At 50.4% G+C, this 19,234-nt stretch overlaps 1 pseudogene; it reads right to left on the reverse strand.

The window, feature by feature from the left end:
- LOC136115906 (dynein axonemal heavy chain 9-like) overlaps nucleotides 1-19,234 on the reverse strand; it is a 119,392-nt pseudogene that overhangs the window by 75,605 nt on the left and 24,553 nt on the right.

Below are 19,234 nucleotides of genomic sequence, written 5' to 3' on the forward strand. Positions count from 1 at the left end.
ATGGGATTTAATTCCCCTTGGAAAACCTCATAAATCTCTCTCTCCCATGCCCAGGTGAAGTACCAAGTTTCCCTGGCTGCAGCAGCAGGAGATGCTCCCACACCGTGGAAAGGCTACCAGCCTCATGTGAGTGCACTCCTCCCCTCCTGCTACAGCACAGGAATCCCAACACCCATCCACAAAACGGGTATGATGACTCTTGTAGAGGAGAGCCCTTCCTTGCCTTCAATGAGGGTATGGAAACCCCATGTCAGCACCGGAGGCCCACATCAACAATTATGCTCCATATCTAACAGGGACTCTGAATTTCTGGAGCTAAACACTGAAGAATAAAGCAAGCTATGTTCAAAACATCTCTGCTCCTCCCTTCTTCCCAGGTCAGGCCTCCTAAGTGAGGCGGGACACTGAACAAGTGTTCCAAGCAGTCCAGGTAACACTTCCACGCTACCCTGTGTTCAGCCCCAGGAGCAAGGCTCCATCTGGAAGGTTGAGCCCTCCCTACACTCACGCCACAGATCCAGCTCCAGGTGAGCATCCCACAGCCTGTCAGCACATCCCCCCAGCCCTGGATGCATCCTGAGGGTGCTCAGCTACAGAGACTTTGAGCTTCAGTCTTTCTTTTACGGAAGAGAAGCTGCTGACTGAGCCACCTGTGTCCCTGGAGCCAAGAGGGCCCCGTGTCCTGGTGCATCCAGCACAGCACGGCCAGCCGGGCAGGGAGGGGATTGTCCCGCTCTGCTCTGTGCTGGGGCGGCCTCACCTGCAGCATTCACTGTGTGCAGGGCTGGGGACACAGGAGAAAAGGAGATAAAGCTACTGGAGTGTCCAGAGGAGGGACATGAACTTGGTGAAGGGTTCGGAGGGGAAACCGTATGAGGAGCGGCTGAAGTCCCTGGGTTTGCTCAGCTGGAGCAGAGGAGACTGAGGGCAGAGCTCATGGGGCTGCAGGTTCCTCAGCAGGAGCAGGAGGGGCAGGGCTGAGCTCTTCTCTGTGACAGTGACAGAACCCCAGGGAATGGCAGAAGATGTGCCAGGGAGGGCAGTGGGACATGAGGAAAAGGTTCTTCACCCAGAGGTGCTGGACACTGAACAGGCTCCCAGGGCGATGTCACGGCCCCAGCCTGACAGTGTTCAAGGAGAGACTGGACAACGTCCTCAGACACATGGGGTGAATTGTGGGGTGTCCTGTGCAGGGACAGGAGTTGGACTTGACAATCCTGATGGGTCCTTCCAAGTCAGGACATCCTATGGTTCTATGGTTCATACCACTGCCAGACAGCTACTGAGATGCAGACAGCTGCCCAGCAGGATGCAAATGTAAATCATGATGCAATTTCATACATGACATTAGATAGCTCCTGGATATTAAGAGCTTGCTGGCACATGGTACAGCCTCAGGGCACTGGTTATCAGCACCTGTATATATTGCCCAGTGAGCGAGGTGTGCCCAGAATCATAGAATCATTTAGCTGGAGGAGACCATTGAGATCACTGAGTCCAACCATAACCTAAATCTAGTACTAAACCATGTTCCTCATCTATACATCTTCCAGGGATGGTGACTCCAGCACTGCCCTGGGCAGCCTGTTCCAATGCCCCACAGCCCTTTGGGGAAGAAATTGTTCCCCAGATCCAACCTCAGCCTCCCCTGGCGCAACTTGAGGCCGTTTCCTCTGCTCCTGGCGCTTGTTCCTGGGGAGCAGAGCCCGACCCCCCCTGGCTCCAAGCTCCCTTCAGGCAGTTCAGAGATCAGAAGGTCTCCCCTCACCTCCTGTTCTCCAGCTGAATCCCCCAGGTCCCTCAGCCGCTCCCATCACACTTGTGCTCCAGCCCCTCACCAGCTCCATTCCCTTCTCTCAACTTGCTCCAGCACCACAAGGGCTTTCTTGGTGTGAGGGGCCAAAAACTGCCCCCAGGACACTCAGCACAGCGTGCTCTCTGAAGCAGATGGAGGAACAGTCCAAGCAGAGCAGAGTGCAGGGTTGGAGACAGAACAGTGTGTTGTCCAGGGGTCAATGGGCTGCGCACATCCCCTCGTGGGTGTTCGTCCCACAGTGGTGCTGTCAGCGATGCTGCTCGTGAACAGGGACGGGGGTCACACAGCCAACTGTGGGTCACTCGTGAGTGAAAGACAGGTTCCTCCACAGGGCTGCGAGTGGTCCAGCGGGGCCAGGAACAAGCTTGGAAGATTTTCTAAATAATCAAGAGAATAGGGAATAAGACTGGAAGCTGGACTCAAAGACAGCCCTGAGGAGGTCACAACCCTGAGGAGGGCATCAGTGACAACTCTGCTCAATTTTCTGAAGCTGAAGTGGGAGAAGAGCTGCTCTCCTGCTGCACCAGCACTGGAGGCAGGGAAGCGGATACTGCAAAGCTGCCTGGTCCAGCTCTGATTTGACAATTTGCACCATCTGAGTAATTATCTCCGTCTTCTCCCCTCCAAGGAAAGAGGGAACATGCCTGTATCACTGAAGGAAGCCAGCAGCCTCCTGCTCAGCCTCCAGGAACTCTGCATCTGCTGTGCAATGGTGGAGGGGAGGAAAAACAGTTTCTCAGCAGGGTTCAGGCACAACCAACAGTACAAAAACATCCTGGGGCAACACTGGGGAAACTGCTGTAGCATTAAGGGAGCCTCCAAGAAAGCAATGCAGGAAGAGAACAGTCATGCTTGGGGGAACACGGCAATATAGACAACCTTCTTCTGTGTAATGGAGGCTCTTCTTCAACGCTTTCCACACAGGAAAAATAGGATTTGGGATTTCATACCTTAGGAAGCTGTGCCCGTATATCTTCTGAGCCTATGAATATGCTCTCCAAGTGAGACCACGTACGCTGCGCTTCGAACCAGAGAGAAATGACGGAATCTGTTGTGGACAGCTTCCTCTGCCATATGGACACTTCCTCCAAGAAGAAAGCAATACATTTGGATGTCATTAAATTCTGCAGCTGCACCTGGTTGTCTTCTAAAGTTTCTATGAGTTCCTCGTCTGACTTCAGCAACGGGATGTTCGTCCGGGGGTGAGGCTCATACTGAAACTCCATGGTGCTCCAAGTCATTTTTAGCTCCTTCAGGACTTTCTCCATACTCATTTCTCGTACCACTTTGTCCACAATGCCACGAACCTCATCCTCAAAGTTATGGAGGTTGAGCTTCAGGAGGTCAGCCAGCGTGGTGTCCGAGTCCATCACAAACCTCACACCCGTCACTTGCATCAGCTGATTCCAGTGCCTTTCCCTAATGGCGGGATTTTGAAGTTCTGCCACAGCTTTCAGGGCCGTCAGCATGTTCTTCACCTTGCTGTCCAGCCCAGTGAAAGCATCCCACGCCCTCACCTCCTTATCCAAATTCCGAATCTCTCTTGCAAACTTTTTACACTCCAGATCCATGTTTTCCACGTTAATATCCGCCCATTTGGTGGTCTGCCAGTCATCAAGGCAAGTGCCCACAAGGGAGATCATATCCCAGAGCTCTTTGAGAAGACACAGCTCCTTTCGGCACTGCTTCAGTTGTTTATAGTCTGGCACTATGACTTCAAACAGACCAGCTGATTCATAAATCGAGGTCATGGATGACTCCATTTGTTTAATCTCAATGTGCTTTGTATCCAGCAGTTGATAAGGCTTTTTGGTGTCAAACCTAGAAAGAAACGTTTATTCTTCATAAGTGATATTGTAACAACTTCTAAAGAAAACATAAAACAAATGGTGCCTCTGAGACACAAAGCAGACATGATACATCTATAGTACCCGTTGATGGTGCAGCCACATGGCACTGCTGACAACCCCTTTAAGCAATATTGTGCACTCAGCATCCAGATTGAATCTCTTGCTAACACCTTACAGTGTTTGCAGGGACAAAACACCCAGGGCATAACAGATACAACACCGTGAGCAGGTAGGAAATGTATGCAAGGGTTCAAGAACACATCCTCAGGACACTCCGAGATGATCCCATGAAGCTTTTCTTCCTCAGGGCTTCTCTGATGTTATAATTTCACTGTACCTGAATGGTGCTTCTTTCCGAAATCGCTCTCTGAATCTGTGTTGCTCAACATCAAACGCCGCACAGCTCTTGCGCACAACTGTCATTTCGTTCGCCTGCAGAGGAGCCACATGCTGCTTCACAGCTATCGCCAGCTTCTTTATATTGTTCCATTTTTCTGGCAGCTCCTGCAAGCAAAATTTAAATGACGGTAGGCAGTATTTGCTATTTGATATAAGATGTGACTGATCTGTTTATGGACAATCACAGAACAGGAAAAGCAACAGATTCCATGCCTAAAACTGCAAGGAAGTTTTGTTGTGATGCAAAAGCTAAACACAATTTGGGATAAAACTTATCAGTTATCCACAATTTTGAAGACGAATGAAGACTGAGACTTTAAAACTGACTGCTCTGATTGCAAAAACATGTTAAATAACTTCAGAAGAAGGGTCCCAGACCAGATCCTGGGCTCCCAGGATGGCTCAGTGGTTGAGAGAGCACAGTTCTCCTGACACCGAGCCCAGCGGGACCCAGAGCTGGCTGGAGGCAGGAGGGTGGGCTGAGGATGCAAGTTCATCAGATCGTCCGGCTTCCCAGAGCTAATTAAGAAACAGAGCCTGGGAAATTTCCAGCCAGCTCTTAGAGCAGAAGATATTATGCCAGAAGGACTTCTACAGAGCTTTCTGGGGCAAATCCCTCCAGCCTGCCTGTATAATATTAGTACTAAATAAGACAGTTTCTTTCTCAGGACTGCATCCAAGCTGCTGGTGCACAGCACTGCTAACAATCCACCCTTTGCACCTGGGATTTTATTTAGAAAGAGATTTGATTTCTTCTCTTCTCACTAGACTTCTCGAGCCAAATCCTCACCCCAGACAGTGACACCAGCCAGGGCTCTGCTGTCCTCAAGTCCCACAGCTTTGCTCTCCCACTTCCCCAGGTACTGTGCCAGCCTACAGGAAAGACTTTGGGCTTCTTTTCATCCCAGTGCACATAGTTGAGAAGACTAATGGAGATGCACCAACACTATGCAAAGAAGCGAAATAACCTGGAGGCAGCAGAGGCGGCCAGAGCAGGGCCAGTCCCTCCTGAGGGGTCTCTTTCTGGCACTTCATGTTCCAGTCTCTGTAGAAATCACTATCCATGACCATAGCAGGGCACACATGGAGCTGCTTCCTTGTCCTTCTCATACAAACTATCAGCTCCAGCCCATCCATCTTCATGGCCATGGAGGGAGCGGTACCTGGAGGAACTTACTTTGGTTTTCCTACTGTGTACAGCAGTGAATGAATTATTCAACTATGTGTTGCTGTCACTTGCCAGAAAGAACGAAACTGTTTTGTTATCTCCTCCATCTGAATGGCTGCCCTGCATACCTCATTTCTTCTGTCAGAAAAATAAATCAGTTGTTCAAATCTACACGCACAAACAGGCACCAAGCAAGCAGCTCTTGGGCAGAGGAATCAGCAGAGCTGGGTTCCCCATAGCACCATTTTTTATGCTGAACTGAAGCTGCTGTAGCAGCCAAAACATTCATTTAATGCAGCTCTTCTGTTTTTCAGGGTGTCTGTAGGAATCCAGTTATCTTTAGGACCCTTACCCGTGTCAGATTTGGTGATACAACCATCCGTGGATCACGGCTGCACCAGCAGAAAACTGGGGGATTGCTGAACCCCGCTCAGGTCCCATCCAAGCCTGCAGCAGAGGGAGGAACTTCTCCCCAAAAAGCTCTGCCTTAAACCTGGTGTCCTACACAGAGCCCTCTGCACACAACGCCCCGTGACTAAGGGGTATCCATCAGTATGTAGCCACACGCTCCTCCACCGTAACATGGTGACTGCTGCCAGTTCCCCAAGGCTGGCTGGGCATCCCACAGGCTTTTCCAACCTTCACCTCATGGTCCCCTGTCCAGAAATGAGAAGAATTCCCCAAAGAAAAATTGATTCATCAGGGCCAGATGTGGAAAGGTGCTGAAATACCTTCATAACGTGCTCCCAGTGATGTCCTTTGGGTCAAGCAGATTGGGTGTTATAGACCTAGTGGAGGACTGAAGTCCTATGAGAAGGCGACTCCCCTGCCAACATTATCCTTCCCATCTCCACAGTTGCCAAGAACTGGCTTATTTAAAAATAATTATAATTCAAACTAATTAACAGATGTATTTGAAAATGCATTAATTTTTTTCAAGAGTAATCGCTGAGAGTTGGAGCAGGCAATTCTATGTTTTTCATACATAACAAAAGGCTTAATCTCTGCTTTAAAAGAAAAATCTCAATATAACTCCAAAATTTAGAGCTATTAAGGCACATCCCACAATAGTAAAATACTATACACTGAGGCCCTCTAATGACAGGGAGTGGGGCTTTAAATATTCCTGCAATGCTCTTAAGCTCATACTCTTTGACGCTGGCTACTTGGCAAACCGCCGTGTCCACCGCAGCTTTTCACCCACCTCCAGTTGCTTATAGACTTCCTCCGGCAGCTCTTGCTCATACGTCTTCAGCAGTTTGACGGTTTGCTTCAGGGGCTCGAACATGGCATCGGTGACACTGTGCCTTTCCTTAACGGCCAGGAGATGCCCCATGATCTCCACCAAACCATCATAATCGCCTTTTTCAACCTTTTTGCTCAAACCTTTGTCAGCAGTTTTTATGAACTCGTCCAGGTCAGACAAGCTGTAGAACACAAAACAGGAAAGCACCAAATGAGAGCAGTTCCTACCGGAATCATCCAGGCAGCTGGACTGGCACGGAGAGGGAAAGGCCTGGCTAACTCTGCCCATCACATGGCAACATGCTGAGGGCATCAGAACCACAGTTCATGCTCACAGGGATCCATAGATGTGGTACAGCTTCCTGTGAGGAACGGATAAATGGGTTGGGACTTCACAGGTTGGAGAAAAGGCATTTGAGGAGCACAAGTCTTACGAGGAGCAGCTGAGGGAGCTGGGGCTGTTCAGCCTGGAGAACAGGAGATGAGGGGAGACCTGATCTCTGCAACTGTCTGAAAGGAGGTTGGAGCATGGAGGGGGTTGGTCTCTTCTCTCAGGTAGCAAGTGATAAGATAAAATGGCCTCAAATTTCTCCAGGGGAGGTTCAGATTGGGTATTAGGAAAAAAATTATTCACATAAATGGCTGTCGGGCCTTGGAACAGGCTGCCCTGGGCAGTGGTGGAGTCACCATCCCTGGAGGGGTTGGATAGACATATAGATGAGGTTCTCAGGGACATGGGGTAGTGCCAGAGTTAGGTTATGGTTGGACTCTGTGATCTTGATGGTCTCTTCCAACCAAACAGATTCTATGACTCTATCCTATGATTCTATAAGGGAGACCTGTGAGCTCGGGTCTGTGGTCTGAAGAGAGTGAATTTGAAAGGACAGTTTTCATGTCATCTCTTCCAATACAAGAATTCAACAAATGAACCTGGTAGGTTGTAAAGCTACAACAAACAGGGATTCTTCTTCGCACGCTGCCTTATTTCAGAGGGTAAGTCTCTGCTGCAGAAGGATGCAGATGTTAAAAATTCACAGCGGTTCAGAAAAGCAACCGAACATTTGTGGGAGAAAAAAAAATCCATCCAGGTCTTTAGATACAAAGGTACAACCCATGACTCTCAAAGTCCTCAGGTATGAATGGTTAGAGACAAGGAGACTATTTGGGGGAAGTTTCCCTACCTGCTTCTTGATCTCACCAGCTGCTGGACACTGTTAGCAGAGCTTGATGGGCTCCTGGATCTTTGGTCCTTTCCATTCTTCCCTTCTCAAAACGCTTACTTTTGAAGTGCCCGCTTAAATTCTGTGGATGCTGCTGGACCAAAACATAGCCCTAAACACTTCACCTATTAAAGACTAAACTGCTGAGTCAGGAGCTCTTAATAAGAACTCCTAAATGCCTGTTCTAACCTATGCAAAAACCTCTTTGCACAGGAATTATCGTGCTGAAAAGAACACAAGAGATCACAGCAGCCACCACACGCAGCAGCCTTCACTAGTACATATGTCTGTAAATATTTCTTCGTAAGCATCCAAGCCCTGTGGCATCCTTCAGCTGCTACTACTCAAATAAATCACCTAACACATCATCCTGCAGAGACCAGGCGGCTGAGCAGCTATTCAGAGCAGGGAACACATGTTAATTCAAAACTTACATCCAAAGCTCCTCCTTTTTGTAACCTTGAAACTGCCTCCCCATGACTGCTCATGCCAGGCAACCCAAATTACTTTTTTTACAAAGAGTGCACTCAAAAGAGCACTGCATTTAGAAACGGAGCAAGTATCTCATGGCATTAATGCAGCTTTACTGATGGCAAATTCAACAAAATAAGCATAGAGCCCTAGAAGAGATTAGATTAGTTGGACCAGGATGAACAGACAAACAGACATCCTGTCCAACACCACACAGTAGGTCGTAGGAGCATCAGCTCGCAGGATGTTGATGGTACCGAGTTCGTGGAACTGTTTGCACTTTACACACTCAGCTGGACCAGCTGCTCCCAGCAGAGACGAGGGGATGAAAGTTAGCAGAGATGCGATGGAGCTGGCAGGGGGTGTGTGCCCCCTCCTCTTGCTCCTGTATTAGCCTTTTGCTTATCAGTGTGAAATGATAAAGCCCAGCCAACACAAGAGAAACCCACTTTGGTTCTGGGAAGAAGAGGTAGAACGGTTCCTACCTGTGCATGACGTGGTCCATGAGATGCTGCTTGAACACCAAGCTCCACCGTTTAATCACATTCAGCAGAGACGCTTTGAAAGGCCGAGCATCAACTTTCATCCAACTCTGGAAAATGCTGATGGGCTCGATGCGATTCACCTCCTCATAGATCTTCTCGTAGGAGTCAATCTGCTCTCGGAACTGCTGCAGCGTGGGAGGTGACTCAGGGACCCCGTTCTCTGCATGGGCCTCGATTTCTGCCGCAGTGAGAATGTGCCCGTAGAGGAGGAACTGGCGGAAGAACTCCTTTCTGTCCTCCCCGTACAGGTAGGAGTAGTGGTCGAAGGCACTGCGGTAATCACAGCAGGCCGCCATTACGGCCTGCACACGCCCCATCAGCTCATGGCGCATGTCGGCCAGGTCAGCCATGTCCTCCATGTCAGCCTGGAGAGAAGAGGAGAGGAGCTCGCAGTGATGCGGGGGCAGCGTGGCACCTCCTCACTGCCACACAGCGTGAGGGAGCTCCACAGCCACGGACCTGGTAGTGGAGGAAGCCGCTGTGCTCAGCCAGCCTGGGCACCAGCGATGAGATCCGGTAGATGTCGTTGAGAAGACCTTCCACCACGTCGTAGAAGCCATCGTTTGTGCCAGGGTCCAAGGAGGGTTGAAATATCAAATCTGGGATCACCAAATCCAGCTGCACCTCAAACAGGGGAGGAAGCCCTGCCTTGGGATCTGGTAGGGAAGAACAGAGGTGCCAGGTTATTTTTGAAGGGGAGAAAAGTGATCTAGAGCCACCACTAACATCCCACCACAAGACACACACATGCCCCACAGGGACACCAGGCAGGTGGGACACCCACTCGCTGGGTCCAGTGACATTGTGTCTGCATACAACGCAGAGGGGAGGCTGCCAAACCAGCTGGTGTTCTGGTACCCACAGGAGATACTGGAGAACAGATGAGACACAAGTGATTTAAGGACCGGAAAAATGCTGTGGAGGGAAGCCTTAAAGAGACCAGGCTCTTCAGCTAATCAAAAGGGAGTCTGAGAGCTGAACAATTACAGCGCATAAGTACTTAAAGAGGAGAAAAACAACAGGAACCAAGAGGCTCTTTAATTTAGTGGAGAAAGGCATGAAAAAATAAAACACCAACTGGTTTCACAAATGTGAAATTATGTGCTTGTTTTTAACAAGATGGTGAGGAACTGGATGCAATTCTCCAGCTCAGTGTGCCTCCACATCCAGGAGGGAAGCGTTCTGAAGATGTGCTTTAGCTGGACACAGCTGCTCTCAGCAGAGTGACCCTCCGTGGCAGCCTTAGGCAGGAGCTCTGGTTTGGTGACCCCTCTCCTCACTCCTCAGTGATGGAGGTTTTTCTTTCATGTCTTTCATCCACAGAACCAACTCTTGAGACTCTCCACAAACGAAAGGTTGTGTCACCTTGATGCTTTGTGCATGGGAGGTCAGGAGATGGCTGATGCCCAAGAACAGACTTGGAATGATGCCTCAATTTTGTCTGTTCACAAATCCCAGCAAATGGTGCACAGTCATCTCTGTCCCTTCCCTTGAGCAAGGCTTTGCTCCAGTGACCAGGTGACAGAGTTACCCTCTGAGTCTGGAGGCTCCTCCAGCACTTGCTGTAGACAATGCAAGAGGCAGAGTAGAAAGACCACCACAAGTCAAAGCACAAAACAGAAACTTCCTTTTGGTGAGACTGAAGATGGTATCACGGCCAGAGCTGAGGAACCAGCAGTTACCTGTGTTTTCGAGGAGGTACTTGAGTGAGCACTCAATGGCAGTGAAGAATCCATCCAGAACTATCTCATCCACGTAATCCACATAGGCCTTCCAGATGTCAGATGCTGGGTCTGCAAGTAAGAGGCTCTGGTTTTCCTGGAAGAAAAAGACGACGCTTTGAAATACAGCGGGGCTGAGTCTGTCCTACAAGAGCTGCCCACAGCTGAGGACTCATGGCAATGAGCACACAGGTACCAGCCCTGCGGGGGGTGAGAAACCAGACAGACGGATGTTGCTGCTGGTAGCATGGCCACAATTTTCTCCTTCTGTCAAGGGCTGCTTTGTCATCTGAAGGAACTCAAAATAATCACAAGGTAAAAATGGAGTGCGTGAGAGACTTAGCAGCCCTGCACCCTTTTCCTCCCTCTTCTCTGAGGCCAAAGGGCTCAAGGGTGCTTTGCAGACCTGGGCCAAAGGCTCATCCCAATGCATGAAGCCTCAGTCCTTGTGGCCTGTATAATGTTACCTTGGGTGGATGAGTCCTTCCAAGTGGACTGCTTACACCTCTGCCCTACAAATGGTCATCTCAAAACAAGAGAACTTTAAAATTCAGAAAAGGGTTTTTAAATAAACCAAGTGAAAATAGTTAAAGATTGGGATCAGAAGACAAAGGGTTGGCTTACAGCCTCCCTTCTCAGCTTATTGCGTTCCTTACCTCCAGGCAAGTTCACAGTCAGGAAATTCACGGTTTTCTAGGCCACAGAATGGCCCCATCCTTCTTGCGTCTCCTCTTCCACACCCACAAGACCAGCCTGGGTATCCATCCCCTGCACCTCCCAGGCTCTGCCGTGATCCTGTTCCGGCCTTGCTATGCCCTCTGAGGGCTCTTTCTCCTAAGCCTGCCAGGGGCTCTCAACACAGGCACGGGCTCAAAAAAAACGTAAGGTCCAGCTTGCAGTCTGCTGCCAGGGGTTCAAAGCTGGCTGTATTTCATCTCTGGGGACACAGGAGAGGGTGCCATTCCCAGTGGCATGGCAGCTTGGCACACATGAGATCATAGAATCATTCTGGTTGGAAGAGACCCTCAAGATCATCGAATCCAACCATAACCTAACTCCACCACTAACCCATGTCCCTAAGAACCCCATCTGTACATTTGTTAACACCTCCAGGGATGTGACTCCACCACTGCTCTGGGCAGCCTATTCCAAAGCTTCACAATCCTCTCTGTGAATTATTTTTTCCTAATATCCAATCTGAACTTTCCTTGGTGCAACTTGAGGCCACTTCCTCTCATCCTATCTCTTACTACTTGGGAGAAGAGACCAACCCCCTCCATGCTCCAACCTCCTTTCAGACAGTTGCAGAGAGCAAGAAGGTCTGGCCTCAGCCTCCTCAAGATAGAGTGGCATTGCCAACTGGGCTTGAGTCAACCCAGAGTTGCTGCTCCCCAACTTTACACATCAACGCTGAGTGATTAAACTGTTAACAGAGCAAGCCAGGGCTCTGGTGCCTTGCAGACTCACCTCCACATTTTGCTGACACAAGAGAAAGGGGAACTTCACAGGACTGAACACTATGGGAATGCCCATTTGAAAGCACCACCCCCTCTTCACCGTCCCATGCCCTTGTATTTGACAATGCCCCCTTGTCACTGGTGTTCTACTGAACGTTTACTCCAGAGGCCTCATCCTGGTGCAAAAGGGCAATGCAAGCCAGCATCTCACTGTCCTGCCTGTGCTTGTGGGTGCACGTACCCAAACTCTCTGTGCTCTTCTCTCAGCAGCCTCAAGACTCACCTGCTCAAAAGAAGACCTGAACACCCAAGGGAAACACAGCAGACCAGCTCTTGGCCCCTTTGCTGCTGTTCCTCCAGGTTTGACCAGCACAGCAGGACAGAGGCATGGGGACATCCTATTTTGGGCCACGGTGCCTTTCCCTCCCCAGGACCTTCATGCTGCTTTGCAGTTGGTCCTGCCCTGTGAGCCACCAGAGCAGCGGTGCCAGCCCTTCTGCCTTGGCCACAGCCCCATGTTCTCTCCGGTCAATTTAGGAAGTGTTCCCATCTTTTGGGTGTAGCTGGAGGTGGTTGAGCCTGTCACAGCTGTAGCAGCAGGACAACGTGGGCATAGTAAAATCCTCGCCGTGGGTTCAGAGGGTACAGAAGTGGGTCAGAAGCCCAAGGCTGAGTGCAGACAGTGAAGTAAGGTGAGCAACAAGGGCTCAGTGTCCCAGAGAGGGTCAGCCCAGTCTCTCCAGAGTCCAAGGCCAGATGGCGACCCTCAGGAGTGGGCTGGACCTAAAATCCATCTGCCTTCCAGCCAAGGTGCTGTCCCTGACACGCTAAAACCTCTGGGCAGGTGAGGCGCAGAGATTTGGGCTTTCTCCTGCTCTGCAAAGAGGACTCTCAGCTCTGGCAAAGCCACTGGAAAAAAAACAGGGTTCAGACAGCAGCTTTTTTCTTGTTACTCAGCTTCTCCCTGGACTGACAGCGTCACCTCCTGCTCCCACAGAGGAACAACAAGCCTAAAGCAGAAAGGTCAGCCACAGCCAGCTGCCTCTCCATTTTAAGGTGAATATTTCGGAGGAGTTTTTCCTCTGAGCAGGATCCCAAAGCCTGATGCACGACTCCCCTCTAGTGGCTTCACAAGAACCAGGACTGGGAGCCAGACTGGGCTGCATCGGCTCCCACTCCTGCTCCAAACTCGGTGCCTGGTCAGCAGCCCCGCACACTCAGCTGTACCAGCTCACCCATCAAAGTATTCCTTAATCAACAACAGGTAAGTTTTTCAAATGAGTTAAGGGAGTTAATTTTAAGGTGAAGCAGCTCTGGACATTTTCACCAGAGCGGAGAGACACCCAGAGCCTATGAAGAGTCAACAAACCCCTGGAGAAGGTCCCCCCTCACCTTCACCAGCAGATGAATCCTCTGCCCTGACTCTCGGACAAGGCTGTAACGCCGTTCCAGGCGGTCCTGACAGTCCTCCAGGCTCAGCAGCGATTCTCTTTTACAATCTCTTCTCACAAATATGGGCGACGCCCACGATCCCACGATGGTCTGGATCTCCTCAACATTGTTTTTGGCTTTCTGTATCCTCTGCTCGAGGTCATGGACATCATCCATCACCATGGAGATGTGATCCCAGACACCTGGTAAAAAATGAGATGATTGACTACTTTTTTTCAGAGCTGCATGGCCAAGCTCTTGTGCACTCTCCATAAGACTTTTCCCCCACGGTTTCATGTATTTCTCACCCATCATTAACACAAGAGACTTACCACCTCAACCAAAAGAGTCACTTCTAGCTCCCTCCTACCCCAACAATCCATGGTACAGCTGCAGCCTCTGTTTTCTGCCAGGAGCACCAGCACCGTGGGGACGTCTGACACTTCCCCCTTTCCCGTACCCAGATTTAATCTGCTACCAGAGAGAGAACAAGGACAACAGGCTGAGTGTTCCTGCCACTGTCACTAGAGCAGGGACCCACAGCCCCACAAACACAGGCTGTGACAGCCCAAGGTACCAGCGAGGGCTGCATTTAGATTCAGGGAACTTCATCTGCAGGAAAGTCCCTTCATCTTTGTTGTGCAATGGAGAAAGAGTTTTTCAGCATGAGGAATTCTGCTTTGCAAGTTCCCAAGGGAGGACACTTGTTCCTGTTCATACCACAAGCCTGATGACAGAAATATATATTCCAACAGCGAGCAGTTTGCTTTCACCAAGAGGAAACAAATTGTCTTCCTCCATTCTGCTTTGCAGTTAAAACTGATCAAGCAAGAACACTGGTTAAATCATCCCAAAGTCACGGTGCACAAACCTCACCACTAACCACAGTATTTCATCTGGCTGGAAAGGATAACGAGGTGGCCCTGGCCCCCACCGGGAGAAGTCTGTCCCAAGCCAGATGGCTGGGCCAAGGGGTCCCAGTCCCTGCACAACTCAGGGAGAAAGCAGTGCCTTGGGGACACAGGGACATGACCACACAGTGGGTCACTTGGGCTGGCACGGGCAGGGAGCAGACTCTTCAACCCCAGCCTTGCCAGCTCTCACAAACCCCAATCTTGCCGTTTCCTCAGCATCACTGCTTACAGGGCAGCCTCTCTTCCCCAAAAGCCCAGAGGGAAGCTGAAGGGATCAGGATCCTGTCCCCAGCCCAAGCAGATCAAGGTAAGATGGGAAGGAGCAGGCAGGCTGGGGGCTGCCCTTTGTCTCCCCAGTGCTGGCTCTGCTGGAGAGTCCCCTGCCCTGCTGTGAACTGTCACTGGGAACCAGGTGATGGAGGCTGGGGACATGGGAGGAATCTGATGAGACCCAAGTGAGCAGGTTAACCATGAGCAATGTGCCCTGTGGCCAAGAAGGTTGATGGTACCTGGGCTGCGTGAGTAGGAGTGTGGCCAGCAGGTCGAGGGAGGTGAATCCTCCCCCTCTGCTCTGCACTCGTGAGGCCCCATCTGAGTGGTGTGTCCAGTTCTGGGCACCCCAGTTTAAGAAGGACAAGGAATTACTGGGGAGAGCCCAGCGGTGGCTACCAAGATGCTGAGGGGTCTAGAGCATTTTTCTTCTGAGGAAAGGCTGAGAGAGCTGGGGCTGTTGAGCTGGAGAAGAGAAGCTGAGAGGGATCTGATCAATGGGATCAATATCTCAGGGTGGCTGTCAGAGGATGGACCAGACTCTGTTCAGTGGTGCCCAGCACCAGGGTGAGGGGCAACGGGTACAGACTGAAACACAGGAGGCTCCATCTGAACATGAGCAGAAACTTGTTTGCTGGGAGGTGCCAGAGTCTGGCCCAGGCTGCCCAGAACGGGTGTGGAGTCTCCTTCTCTGAGACATTGAAACCCGCCTGGACCCACCTGTGTGATCTGCTCTGTGACCCTGCGTGAGCAGGGGGGTTGGACTGGGAGATCTCCAGAGGTCTCTTCAGCCCTCACCAGTCTGGGATTCTGTGAAATCCTGTACGGCCTCTTTTGCCCTAACACAGAGCTAGCTCACCCTCCATCTTCCAGTTGAGTGTTTCTTCTGCCTTCTTCAGCTTCAAGTTAATATCCCACAGCTGCTCCTGTATGAGAGGGTATTCGACCTCCAGGACTGTCTTCAGGACCTTGTTGTATCTGTTCACCATCAGCTCCAAGTTGGCCGCCAGCTGCTGGTATGACTCCTTGGAGGAATAGATTTCTGCTGCCGTGGGTGGGATGGCTCCCAGGCGGCTGCCAGACAGGTAGCTCAGCTCCCTCAGCACCGACACCAGCTGCAGAAACAAGGCAGAGAGCTGAATGTGAGACAATCCTCCCCATTCACCTGGTAGACACCCTCCCGTCAATTCTGGGGATCTTAGGGGGTTCCTGCTGTTTTATTCACAAAGCAGTACGCTCTGAGAAGGGCCTGGACACCTCCTAGTCCAGACCATCTCCCTCCCATTGATCTTTGCCTCTGATTTGCTTCCCAATCAAAGACATCTAGCTCTGTTAACTACCCAGCCAGCAAACCCTGTGCAGCCTCTAAAAGCCATGATGATCTCTGGTCTTCTCAGCTATCCTCATCAATACAGTCTTTCAGCAATACTGTGCCTGCAGGAGGAGGCACAACCAAAAGCATCTTTGAGTTGTGATGGAACGGGATTGAGTGGGTTATTAAACTATAAACCCAAGTAGAAGTGAGTCCCTGCAACAAACGGAGCAGCAAGGTCTTCCAACGCAATATATCACTTCTAAGACAAAAAAAAATCTTTGCTCAGTTTAGTGGCTTGTGAGAGGGAAAATGCTCCTGAAACTGCACGTTTTGGCTGGGTGACAGAAATTCAGTATATTGTATGGGCAATGGCAGGGGTGAGGAGTATCTACAATACTAAAGTGACTATGTCCACAATGACAAGAAGAGGAAAGAAAGACGGAGCGCAGAAGGGTGAAGGGAGCAGTTTGAGGAGGTGGATGGAAGAGGATGGGATGGGAGGAAGGGAAAAGCAGGGGATTGAGGGAGCAGGAGGCCAAGTGAGATAGAACCAAACTCCCCTCCCTTTTATGCACTGGAATGTCTGAGACATCCCCACCATGGTGTCAAGGATGTCTTACCCTCTTTCCCTCTCCTCCATGGAAGGTGAGCTCTGGAAGATTCTTTAATGTTGAAGGGTTGCAAATACATCCTCCCTTTAGGCAAAATGAGGTGCTCCTATCTGCTCTGAAGGGCATGAAGGGGCTGCTAAGCAGGCACCTGAGGACATGAGGCAGTCCTCAGTATGGAAAGCTGAGAGCAGCGCAGAAGCACTCAGAGACTGGAGCTGAGAACATGCTCAGCACGTCACAGGCTCCAAACCCTGGCACCAGGGTGAAGGGTGGAAAACATCCCCTGGGGCCATTTGCTTCCCACCTTAGCAAGGAGATTCCAAGGAGCTGGACAAATCCTTTGTCTGAGAGCCAAGCTGGAATGAGCTCTGGAACCTCAACACTTTTCTCTAACAGCAGCAAGTCCCAGGGAAAGGGGGAAGTGTTTGATGTTTTCCCAGGCCCCTGAGATTCAGCACCTCCGCAGCAAATGGCATTTCACATTTGAGAGGCCCCAGCTCTCATCAGGCCCCAGAACCTTTGAATCCACCTCTGCACTCTGCTGGCTTGGACCCTGCCTCTGCTTTGGGCAGGGGGATGGTCAGGCCTCCCTGTGCTGGAGAGGGCAGCCCTAGGGAACAGAGACCTACTGGAAGCCTCCTGCACCACAATTAAGGAAATCCAACAGCCACAACACTGAAGTAACAAAACAAACCTTTCCTGGGATTTTTATACCCTTTCAGGAAGCTCAGATTTCAGGTAAACATAACACGAACCCACGTCTGTAGGATGATGCTCCTACGCTCCCCACACCAGCGTCAAACCAACCTGCTCTGGAGATGCTGACACCAGTTAACATCTGGCTACTCACAGACTTTCTGGCTTTAATTACAATCTGCGCTGCTTAAACTGTAATCCTGATATTTTACCAGGAGACAGAGCCCACAAAGGGGATGGTTAATTCATGTCACCCATAACAGATGCTCCAGGGACCTCAGCAGAACAGATCTAGTAGCGATCCCACCAGACTTGCCATGCACGGTGGGGCACAGCTTGGAGACGTGCCCTCCAGCAGACAGGAAAGCTAGTTCTTACCTGGGGATCAAAATTAACTGTGATCAGTTTGGTTTCTGGATCTCGCCGGATAAGCGGTTGAGTAAGGTTGTACTGTGATTTTTCAGAGACTGTCTGGGACCAGTCTGCATAGAGCTTCTCCTGATACCTGCCGAAAAACAAACAAACAAATTAAAACATCCACCACGTAGCTGCCAAGCCCGCACACCAAGACATATAACCAAATAAAAGCCAAGTCCACTTCTGAGGGCTGAAGAACATCAAGGAATATTTAAAACCCACCCACACCACCTCCATAAAGATCTTGGCTTCAAAGACAAACACCTGAAAACCAGTGACAGCATCAAGTCAGGAAAACAAAGATCCCCCAAGTACCATTCTTAGCAGAGGATTCAAATTTGGGGACAAACATTCAAAAGCTCAGAGCAATCAGTTCAGTTTTAGCATCAAACATTAAGATATTAAGTGAGGTGCAACGAATCCCACTCCCACTTGTGGAATACACACATTACAGCCACGGTAAGTACACTGTGAATGGGCACAAGTGGATTGAGACTTCTGGTCAGCTCAGGTTTTCTACCACAGCATCTCCTACATCCAAAAGAATCTCGTTCCAACATTTCTGCTGGGCTGCACAGCCCCTGTCCCTCCCATGCAAACTTCTCATTTCAAGATATCACAGAAAGACTGTGGTGTGTAGCAAAGGATTCCTCCTCCTCTCTCATCACAAAATTCCTTCTGGCTTAGAAAGAGACATTCTCAGGCCCTGGGCTTGCAAATGTGCTGAAAGGTGGTTTAGAGAAGGAGAAGGAAATGGCCTCAAGTTGCACCAGGGGAGGTTCAGACTGGATATTAGGAAACATTTCTTCCCCAAAGGGCTGTCGGGCATTGGAACAGGCTGCGAGGGCAGTGGTGGAGTCATCATCCCTGGAGGGGTGGACAGACGTGGAGACGAGGTTCTCAGGGACACGGGGCAGTGCCAGGGTTGTGTTAATGGATGGACATGAGGGTCTCTTCCAACCAAAACAATTCTATGATTCTATAAGGTTTGGCTTTTTTTCATATAGTTACAGTCATGCCTGAGCCACCACTTACCTGTCGAGCAGCTGGATCATTTCTTCATACTTCTCTATCACCCTTCTTCCTTCAGCAGAGTCCAAGCAGCTGGTGGCACAACAGACAAGCTCAGCGTTACATTTAGCCCTGTGAGGCTGCAGTCTCTATTTACCCCTTCCCAAAACCACCCACCACCTTGCAGGCAGAGCCTGGCTGGGGATCTTACATTCCAACCCCACCATATCGCCCAAAACCATTTCACTGCACAAAAGCTCTCCAAGCCCCAGTGCGCCCTTTTGCGGGTGTTTGCATGGCAACTGGCAAATGAGAACCACGTCCTGGGGGAAGAACAAGGGCCCAGAGCTGCTGGAGGAACACTGGTCTCCGTAACATACTCAATGCTCCGGTGTTTGCACAGAGCAGGGCAACCTCTGCTCACCAGCCACCACTTTCTGAGGTCAAAGAGGCACAGAAAGAAGCAGAGTGTGGCTCCCGGCAGATGAAGCTCTTGGCGGTGCCCAATTCATGCCCCTCAAACCGAAGAGCAAAGGTGTCCCAGAGTGCGAGAGGCAGAGCCCTGGCCACGCTGCCAGGGCTGTACAGCCCAGGGAACAGCAGGCCAGAGGAATTCTTATCATGCTGTCTTTTCCCCACTGTTTCATCTACAATATGCAAGTTTTCCTCAAGATGGT

This window comes from Patagioenas fasciata, chromosome 12 (genome assembly GCF_037038585.1).
Source record: "Patagioenas fasciata isolate bPatFas1 chromosome 12, bPatFas1.hap1, whole genome shotgun sequence".
In the NCBI taxonomy this organism is placed as follows: domain Eukaryota; kingdom Metazoa; phylum Chordata; class Aves; order Columbiformes; family Columbidae; genus Patagioenas; species Patagioenas fasciata.